At 45.3% G+C, this 10,553-nt stretch overlaps 1 long non-coding RNA gene across 1 annotated transcript in view; it reads left to right on the top strand.

Annotated features, from left to right (window-relative positions):
- Positions 1-286: 286 nt before the first annotated feature.
- Positions 287-10,553, top strand: part of LOC138521889 (uncharacterized) — a 127,402-nt gene continuing 117,135 nt past the window's right edge. Inside the window, exon 1 of the long non-coding RNA XR_011283162.1 lies at positions 287-587. This is a non-coding gene — a long non-coding RNA (uncharacterized lncRNA). The remainder of the gene's footprint in view (positions 588-10,553) is intronic.

Here is a 10,553-nt window from a genome sequence, read left to right as displayed (position 1 = left end):
CATTTTCCATATCATCTAGCCCAACTCAAGGTTTGACACTCACAAACAGTACGTTGCCATCCATATTACCAGTATTGGAGGGTGTGAAGGAGATAAACATGACTGAAAATTCAACAGGCAAAGGCAGGACACCAACCCCTGTGATCGAAGCTCACACAATCGATGATGTACATAGCACTAAATGGACAAGAATATTGGCAACCACCAGTGAAACTAAAACACAAGCAAGGCCGCTATCAAAGAACATTGATTATTTGACAGCAGAGAGTCCCACTGAGGTCCCAAGACCTGTGAAAGAAACTGACCTTGTAAACCATCTGACCGACCTTTCCCTTGATCCACCATTTCTTGAATTGAATAGACAGGAGCTCCCAGGAAAGGAACCAATGTTGCCTCCAAAAGCAGATGTTGTTCCAGGGCAGGGAATATTGCACTCTCTGCGTGAATATGGTGCCATTTTGGGTGAGATGACACACGTCCCTGTTTCACAGGAAACTGCCTCCACCACTGAAAAGCAGGCCATGGACCAGACCTCTGACCCTGTAAGCAATAATCCAGTCATTTTCACACCGGACATCGAGCCTGAGGTAAGGAACGACTCTCAACCAGATGACCTAATGCAGGTATTTCTTTTAAATTTATATGTTTAGTTTAGAGATTGATAATGTGTTAACATGCCACTTAGCCAAAGCCACGGAGCTCTCGGGGAGCTGATTGACATCCTGTGGCCAAGAGCCAAACAACGCCGGGCACATTTCAGTAACAGGCCACAGCTTGGAGTTGGACATTGAAGTAGGAAATGGAAAAGTCACACCTGCTTCCTTTTAAAAGATCCATTGTCACGCTGAACTAGTGCATGCAACCCCCATCCTCTCCATGATCCACAATTGCGAAAGACAACTGTTAAACAATGCTATTTTTGCCTTTTCTCTGTAGATTGTAAACTTGTAAACTAACTGTTTTATTCACTTAATAGAATGGTGACCTGCACAGTGGCATTTGCATCATGACCCTTGATTTGTCTACTTTTGGAAACCTGATGATACTTTAGCAAAAGCCATAAAAGGGGCAATGTTAGACTCAAAGAGGGCAAATAAGCGTGAGAAGAATGGGGGATTTCAATATGAAGTTTCTCATAGAAATGCGAGAAAAGATGTCTAGAACTGATAGATGAAGGAAATGTGAAGAGAAATGTGAAGAGACATCAGCTAGTCATGGATCGAAACAAATTAAAACATAGACAGATAAAAGGGAAACTAGCTGTTTGTTTATTTTATTTGTAGAGCGTGCCTGACCCAGGGGTATCTGGGCGCAAGGTTAAGGTAATGGTTACATGATACAAGATACATTTATACATTTATACAGTTATACAATTTGTATGTACACTTTGCGGATGAGACATTAGAGTGGCAGGGAAAGTCAGTTCTGTAGTTAGTGATATTAGTACAGTTTATACATACACATACAGATGGACCATTAGAAGGCTGGGAAAGTCAGATGGGTCGGGGGTGTAGAGAAACAGAGGCAGCTATATGCATGAGAGATAACTATATAGTTGTGAGTGTGAGAGCGGGGTGCGGTCTATGTTAATAGTTAGTCTTTGTCTTTGTCTTAGTTTTTGTTCAGTAACCAGGTGATGATTTGGCTTCTGAATATTTGAAAAGTTGGGCTGGATTTAATGTCCTGTAGAAGTGTGTTCCACAATTGGGAGGCTAGAACCGGGAAGCTGGTTCCGCCAGCTCTTTTAAGGCAGTACTTACACACTACCAGACAGGATGTGTTCGAAGATCTGGAAATTCTGGCAGTTGATTTCATTGTGAATTTGTCAGTGAGATATGGTGGGGCTAGGTGATTCAGCGTTTTGTATGTAAGGCAGAGAGTTTTTAGATCAATTTTATTTTGTATAGAGAGCCATTTGCATGACGTTCTGGTGGTGGAAATATGCTCTCTTCTGGGTATATTTAAGGCCGCTCTGAGTGCGTTATATTGCAGAACCTGCAGTTTATTGATTATTTGTTGGCACCTAAGTAGAGGCTATTGCAATAGTCAAGTTTAGACTGTATATGTGCTCTGGCCAGTATAGGGCAGCTGTTAGAGGATAGTAGGAGTCTGCAAGCTCTGATCAGCTTACCAGTGTAAACAGTGGCTGATGCAGTCATGTTTACTTGTTTAGTAAGATGAATGTTGGCATCGAGGTAGAAGCCAAGGCTTTTACGTTATTGGCAATCTGTATCAATGAGGATACTGCTATATTTGGCACTGAGTTTGTGCACGTTGTTAAGTGAGCCGACTAGAAGTAGCTCAGTCGTATCATCATTTCGGCAGAGGCCGTGTGTGGCCATCCATGCCTGAATGATGATGTAGACTTCGTTAATCCGGCAGACATCAGAGTTGTAGTTGCCTGATAGTGTTAGGAGTATCTGGGTGTCATCTGCATAGTTGGTGTAGGTGACACTCAGACGGTCGTTTGTCGAAAATGCTCTTTGTAAAAATATTGTACAGGGTAGGGGATACACAGGATCCTTGAGGGACTCCACATGTGATGGGGATTGGGTCGGCCGCAGCTGATGATGAGAAAAAAGCAATGTTCTGTTTGCGAGGAAGGATTCAATCCATATGACAGCTGAATTGGAAAAATGTGCTGCCGATGACAGGCGGTCACAAAGGATTTTATGGTCCACCAGATCAAAGGCTGCAGATAGGTCTAAAAGAAGTAGGATGGCAACTTTGCCTTTATCTTTTAGGTCATCGATTTGACTTTTAAGGTTAACAAGGGCTGTTTCCGTTGCATGTTGGGGTCTAAAGCCGGATTGCCGGATTCCTAATAGTTGATTAGTTTCTAAATAGTCATGAATTTGCAAATATGCCACTCTATCTAATATTTTCAATAAGAAGGGGACAGTGGTGATAGGTCTATAGTTTGTGGATATAGACGGGTCTAGTGTTTGTTTTTTGAGTAATGGGAGAATCCAAGATTGTTTCAGATTACTAGGGACAGAGTTACTGGCGAATGAGGAATTTATAAGTTTGGTGATGAAAGGAGATACATCTCTGGCTGTGTCTTTTATAATTTGAGCAGGGCAACTATCACCTTTGCAGTTAGATGGTTTCAATGAAGCAATAATTCTTTGTACCTCGGGTATGAATACCTGGTTAAAAGAGAAACCTCAGTTGGGGTGTGCGTCTGGTCGTGTGATTGGGCTGGTGAGGATGCCAGAGGCAAGTTGGTGCTGTTTGTCAGCTATTTTAGACTGGAGCCCTGTGATTTTATTGGAGAGAGCATTTTGAATGCTGGTACACCAAGGTTTGTCCTTGGTGCAGGTATCAATAGGCGAATTGGGGTTTTCTAATTCCTTTAGTATATTAAATAGTTCTTTCGTACTCGAACTTGCGAGGTTAATTCTGACGCTGAAGGTTTCTTTTTTAGTGCGGATTATTTTGCTTTTGTAGGTAGCAGTAATGTTGGTTAAGTTGACTTTGTTTTCTGAGGAGGGGGTATTTTTCCAGAGTGTCTCAAGGTTTATTTTGTCTGTACGTAGAGGTTTTAGTTCCGGGGTGAACCAGGCGTTCAGATGTGCTCTCAGTTTGCCTTTGCGCAATTTTAGCGGGGTGATGGTATCTATGGCATTGGTCATAGCCTCATTATAGGTGTTGACCAGCAGATTCAGGTCATTAGTGGTGGGTATAGTATTGAGTATGGGAGTTACCAGCGGTATTATGGCCTCAGCAGTAATGTTGCTTTTATTCCTAGTCAGACATGGTGGTACAATGGGGGGTTTCTTAAGCTCTAGATTGTTGGCATTGATTTCAAGGGATAGGTGATGGTGATCAGTCCACACTAGAGGTGAGGATTCTTTTAGGGTAATATTGCAATTGAGGTCTGCTACCTCTGCTACCTCATCGAGTGTCTTACCTTTCACATGAGTGGGTAGGGTACTTATTTGTAAGAATCCTTGCTCTGATAGTGCATTGGCTACAGAGATAGCTGGTTGGTCTTTGGGATCATTATAGCTAAGGTTGAAGTCACCTAGGATGATATTTTGCGCCATTGGTTTAGTGTTCTCAGCTACTAATGTTGTAATGTCGTCTTCAAAGGATCCGGAGGGACCTGGTGGCATATATATTAGGTGGATGGTGATAGTGTTTTTTGGGGATGTTTGTAGCTTGACCGTGATAATTTCACAAGATGCCAGAGGAGAGGAAGTGGCTAATCTCATGTCTAGGGTAGATTTGAAGATGATGGCTATTTACAGTCAAACCCTTTCTGTGGTGAGCATGAATATATGTTTTCATGATTATAGCGTGTACGTGCAATTAGTGTATCATTGCCGTGAGTGTATCATTTGTTTGGTGAAGAGGGGTTGTGCCCTGGCTGTGAGTTGGGTATTTAATTTTGTTGAACACAGGTGAGGGATATATTTATATGAGCCTCTTATCCCCCTGTGAAGAACTGTAACCAAAGGTCCAGGTTAAGTCTGATAAGTACAATAGGCTTTGTTATGGAATTCATACAGTTTCCTAGCAATAGGCATCTGTTATGTCTGGTCTCTTCTCTAGGCTGTGCGTGTGTTGCCCCATACTGCTACTGTGTGCATGCCAGCTTTGTCCTTGGTCCTACAAGGGTTGGAACGGAACTTGGGAGAGTGAACATTCCAGTGTGTTGACTGTGGAAAGGTTCCAGCACATGCAGTTGGAGCTGGACAGTGATTGTTGTAAGATCAATGCTGCTCCTGGGGGCCATCTCAACCCTGTACCTATATTGCCTGTCTGGACCACAATAAAGGTGTGTGCATAACTTCTTCAGTTGCTACGTGAGTACTTGAGTGTTTTCTTTCTGAGATGTCTTCACCTGATCACATTTCAGTAGCTGTGGGTGGGTGGATGGATGCAGACAATGCCAAAAGGGTATGTTTGTGTGCATAAGTTTGGATCGAGATTTCATTGATTGATTGATAGGTTATTTATAATGCGTGTATACCCATGTGTTTCAAGGTGCAACCAAGCAGGGATGGAGAAAACAGGTGAGAACAAGACAAACAATCTTACTAGGCCTAGTATCATGTAGATCGTGCAAGTGTGCAGGGAAGGGGGATGCGTGTACCCAATGGAATAGTGCCCTGGATTAAGTGCGGGAAGGCAGAGCCTCCAAGGGGAACATGCCCAGGAAGTGCAAGGAAAGCCAGGTGGCAGTTCAGGAGGGCCCGAAGACAAGTGCTAGGGACCGGGTGGGGGGGCGCCTAAGTCCTATGACTCAGAGGAGCACCAGGCAGCCAGTCTTTGTAACAGCAGGAGGAAGGGAAGGATAGCAGAGGAAGGCATAGAGAAAGGAGATGGGGGAAAGGTTATCAGGGTAGAGGCAGAGAGAAGTGTGAGAAACCAATGTGTGTCCCACCCGCTAGTCCTCGGGGACTTGTCATCCAGGTGGCCAGGACGCGGCCATCGCTTTTGTATCCAGTTCCTGGAGGTGGACCAGTGTGGGAGGCTCACCTGGTTGAGGGGTCTTCAGGGAGTGGGGGTGAGGCAGTTGATGGTGAGACGCAGTGGTCCCCCCTTTTTTGTACACCTAACTCATCCTATTTCTTAGGATTCTCCAACTGCCAACTCCCCATCCCCTTTCTACACAAACACTGGGCCAAGGAAGAGGGCGACTGAGCTTAACAAGACTAACTCTTACACATTACACTGGACATGTCCCACTAATCAGGTCAGGCAAACTCAGGCACTTGACTTTAAGTGCATACACCTAATACCGATTGGCTCTCCTCACACGGATAAAAGGCAAAACCTAGAGACCCACTCTGAGCAATGTGGAACACGAGTAAGAGCAGAACTTCCAGGGCAAAGACGAATCTACTGGAGCAGAGTGACAGAGCAAGGGACTAGAGCAGTGGGTCGAGAACCCCAGAAGTTCCCTACAGGAGGTTGTTGCCTCCAAAAGGCTGTGGAAGATACTTGGAGATGGCCAAATCCCAAAGCAGAAGGCTGTATTGTGTTTCAAGGACACCAGCGACTCTCCCGGTTGAACGGCAGAGTTGGGGAGGCGAGGCCAAGCATGCGGTACTAATCTTGACTCGAATATTGTAAAGAAAACGCACACAGCCGTAAGCTGGCAAAAGACCTGAAAGGCCAGTGCGTGTTAAGGAAATATTGAAGTTGCAACATTATATCGCAAGTGAAAGCTGCATGCATGTGGATGAGACGTGAGGAAAGGCAGACCTGTGAATGAACTTTGAAGCAAGTACAGCTGTGAGATCAGCGATACTGAGTAACGGAGTGGTCCGGTGAAAGGAAGTAGCCCATTCGAAAGTCTCAGTGAAAGGTACATTGTTTGTAGCGATAAAGTTAATGAACTGTTAAAGGAAAGCAATCAAAATTAACCCCTGATCGAAGGGGACGGTAAAAGCTGAATGTTAGAACTTTGAGTCGAAGTGGTCCTGCGGAGGTCTGTAAAGAAAGCCACGCACATTCGAAATACTTCAACATCTGAAAACGGTCTCACCCCGAATGAGGGAGACCCGAAGTGTAATAAGCTTGGCAGGGCTCTGGAGACAGTGAGCGTCTGGGGGAAGGTGAGAAAAGGTAGAATACCTCTGAAGAGGTGCAGTTGGAAATTGGACTTTTTAGAGAAGTCCGTGATGCGTGGAGAAGAGAAGGGGCGAGTGCAGTCGAAGATGATCCTGAGGTTTTTTGCCTCACAAGAAGGTGAGGGTGCAGGACCAAGGGAGGCCGGCCACAGTGTAAAGGGGGAGGGGTCCCAATGAAAAGGATCTCTGTCTTACTGACAATAAGGCAGAGATCATTAGATGCGCACCAGACCTGAATAGCGGAATACAGTCAAGGATGAGCGAGGAGGAGGCCAAGGGTAGCCTGAAAGAGAGCTGCACGTCATCGACATAACACTGAAAGTTAGAGGAAAAGTTGGGCCAAGGGGGCCAGGTAGACATTGAAAAACCAGGGCGAGAGGATATCCTTTTGTTTGTTAAGTAGGTTCTTTGAGACAACATGTGTGGAGAAAGAATGACAATGGTCCTCCTTAGGACCATAAATCCTCCCCCCACCGTTCTTTCCGGTCCAGCTGATTAAGAGTCCTAAAGGTGGGAGGTGTCACTCCCGCCAGGTCTGACCTGGCAGGTTTAACACCACCTGCCTGTAGGCGGACTCCATAGGAATGGGGAAGTGGAAACACTGGCACCATGCTGTAATGGTGCCTGTGTCTCCATGTCCGCCTACAGGCAGGTGGTGTTAAACCTGCCAAGTCAGACCTGGCGGGAGTGACACCTCCCACCTTTAGGACTCTTAATCAGCTGGACCGGAAAGAAAGGTGGGGGGAGGATTTATGGTCGTAAGGAGGACCATTGTCATTCTTTCCTATGGGACTCCATGGGAATGGGGATTAACAGAATTCCGCCTCCGGAATTACCGGGTCACCGGGGTTGTACTGCCCCTGTGATTCCGGCAATCACGGAGGCAGAAAGGTAATACGAGTCCGGCGGTAACCTGCCAGAATTTCCGGCACGGTTATCGCCGGACTCGTAATGAGGCCCAATGACTGCATGAGGTGGGTGGATGAGAAGTGATGTGTGTTTGTTTGGGTGAGGTTGTGATGGGATGAGTGGGGTTGCTCATTTATGAGATCGAGCAAAGTAAGGAACATATGTGGGTGGTTCTCAGAGCCCCGGGATCCGCTGCTCCCTATTTCCCATGGTACCAGCCGAATGTCCTAGCCTGCTGGCCTGCAGACCACACCTTCACCCACAACCAGGGGAGAAATAGCACCACAATTACAAATCTTCCAGATTATGCACTGCGTTGACTATATGGGTCCCTGTCAATACCAACAGTCAACAATACATAAATGCGACAAACCTATTGAATGAGTAGATAAACAATTACAGTGTCTTAAACCCCAATTCATATAATTAGGCAGAACAGCTACACTTCAGATGTATAAATCATATACAAATCATAAACAAAGTTTGCATTGCATAATTCAAACCAATATGCATTTCACAATATTTTACAATAAGACCACCGCTGCTGGGATGGGCTGGAGGAACAAATGGGTATTGCAGGGCATGGCAAGGCTGGAAGATGCTGCTGTGTTTCCGAATCCCTTCTATGAGCGAGACAACTTGCGACACGCCATCTCCTCTACTGACATAAGTTCTGTTGGGCATGACACAAAATGTCCAGAGGCTGTGATGCCCCTGCGATGCCTGGTGGTAGCAATGGCAGCCAACCAATAAGTCATGGTGTCTTCTCCCCAAGGGACACACTCATATATGCCTTTGCTCAAATACATCAGTGGCCAACGTAATAAAGAAATTGGTGAAAAATATGCACATTTATTTAAAATTTGGTTCCACCAAGCTATTTTTTCAAGGATTGATGGTGGATTTCATGTCATCAACTGATAGTGTCCATGGACCGGAAGCACTTCACATGATCAGAAAACACTTCCCATGTCCTGGAAATCCTGTAGGTATTGCTCAGTTATGAGATACAAGAAGGTAAGGAGCATATGGGGCAGCTCTCAGAGCACCTAGATGCGCTCCTCCCTCATCCCCAATGGTTGTGTGGGCAAGTGGATGTATTGCTTGGTGAGAAAACAAATAGATGGATGTGCAAATTGGTAAACTAATACCCATGGATGGTGAAAGGATAGGGAGATGCATGTTTGAATGAAATGGCTTATTTCTCTGTGGATTACATAATGATGATAATGTGTGTGTGTCTTACATATTTATTAATTACATTTGTGTAGTGCCCAGACCTGTGGTTATCATGGGGCTTGAACCAGAGTAGGTAAAAAGGACTAAATGAAGACACATGGGAAGATAGCAAGAGACAAATTAGTTGTATTTGTCAAACAAACAGGTTTTTACATGTTTTCTGAACATGCGGTAGGAAGACCTATTTTTGATGCTCGCTAGGGTGCTTTGATTTCCACAGGGAGGGTGCCTTGACACAAGAGCTGGAGCTTCCTGCTCATTTGTTTTTGAATCTGGGAGTTTGTAGAGTGAGGCTGGAGGATGCTCGTAGGGTGCGCACAATAGGTTTTGTGGCTATGCAGTGGTTGAGGTAGGAGGGAGCATCGTTATAGATACAACAGTGCGTGATGATCAATATTTTGAATTCAATTCCAGCTTCAATGGGGAGCCACTGGATGTCATGTCTGGTTGAGGAGGTGTGAGCCGAACGCCCTAAACCCGTGGCCACTCTGAGGGCCTTGTTTTGTAATAGTTGTAGTTTGGATAGATTCTTGGTAGAGGTGCCTGAGAGTAAAACATTGTAATAGTCCAGTTTGCTGTCTATGATTCCTCTAGCAAGTGTTAGGCAATTGTCACATGAGAGGAATTGTCTGCTCAGAGTGATGATTTTAGACTTTTGGTTGTGGAAGATACCAGAGCATTGACTTGTTTGTTCATGTTGAGTTCAGCATCCAGGTGGACACTGAGAGTCTTTACTTGCTTCGGAACTGGGATGTAGGCGCCGTCAGGCGCTGTCGATGGAAAGAGCAGAGCATGCTGGATACAGATATTTGAGACAGTGGAAGGAGGCAACAATGAGCAGATCAGTTTTGTCATTGTTGTGGCAGAGGTTGTGGGTGGTCATTCAGTTTTGGATGATGTTGTAGACCCTGTTGAAGTTGTCAGTATCGTGGGAGTAGTTTACTGTAGTGGGCAGAAGGATTTTGGTGTCATCTGCGAAATTAGTAGAGGGGGGATGCCCAGGGTGTCTAAGTGTTCAAAGAGGGGTTTGGTGTAGGAATCGTAGAAGGTTGGAGAGATACAAGAACATTGTGGGACACCAAATGGGACAGCAATGGGGGTCTGCATTGTCAGTCAAGATCCTTGAGTTGCTTTCGCTCAAGAAGGATTTGATCCACATGGAGGACTCCTTGGAGAAGAAGAACTTAGTGGAGAGATGTTGACACAGAATGTCTTGGACGATGAGGTCAAACGCAGCACAGAGGTCAAGGATTAGTAATGCAAGGTGGCCTGGGTCACAGATATAGTCTAGTTGGATTTTAAGGCCAAGTTGGGCGGTTTCTGTGCTACTTTTGAGGCCTGATTGTCATGATCCGAGCAGGTGAAGTGATTCTAGAAAAGATCTGCTCTGGGCATATGCTGTGCGATCCAGTATTGTGAGGAGGAACAGGACTGATCTGATAGGGCAGTAGTTGGTGGGCAGGGATGTGTCTAGGGATGGGTTTTTGGGGAGTAGAGTGACCCAGGCTGCCTTGAGGCAGGTGGGAACCCTGTTAGGTGAGAAGGAGGCATTGATGAATTCGGCAATAGTAGGGACAAGAGTTGTGGCACATCATTTACCAATATAAGCAGTGCAGGTGTCTACTCTTTGCAGTTAGAGTGTTTGAGTAGCTGGATGGTTTTGAGAACTTCTGCAGTGGTGACTGAGGAAAAGTTGTAAGGGGGTAGGTTGATCGATCTGCAATGACAATGTGGGCACACTTGAGGATGGTTTTGAAGCAAGTGCAATTGAATTTCTTTGTGGCAATTTTGTCTCTCAATGTGTCCGTTTTGTTGGCAAAG

Source organism: Ambystoma mexicanum, chromosome 1q, assembly GCF_040938575.1.
Source record: "Ambystoma mexicanum isolate Mex_15411 chromosome 1q, UKY_AmexF1_1, whole genome shotgun sequence".
NCBI classification, from domain to species: Eukaryota; Metazoa; Chordata; class Amphibia; order Caudata; family Ambystomatidae; genus Ambystoma; species Ambystoma mexicanum.
The sequence above is the reverse complement of the archived record's forward strand: the minus strand, read 5'-3'. Positions and strand labels throughout refer to the sequence as shown.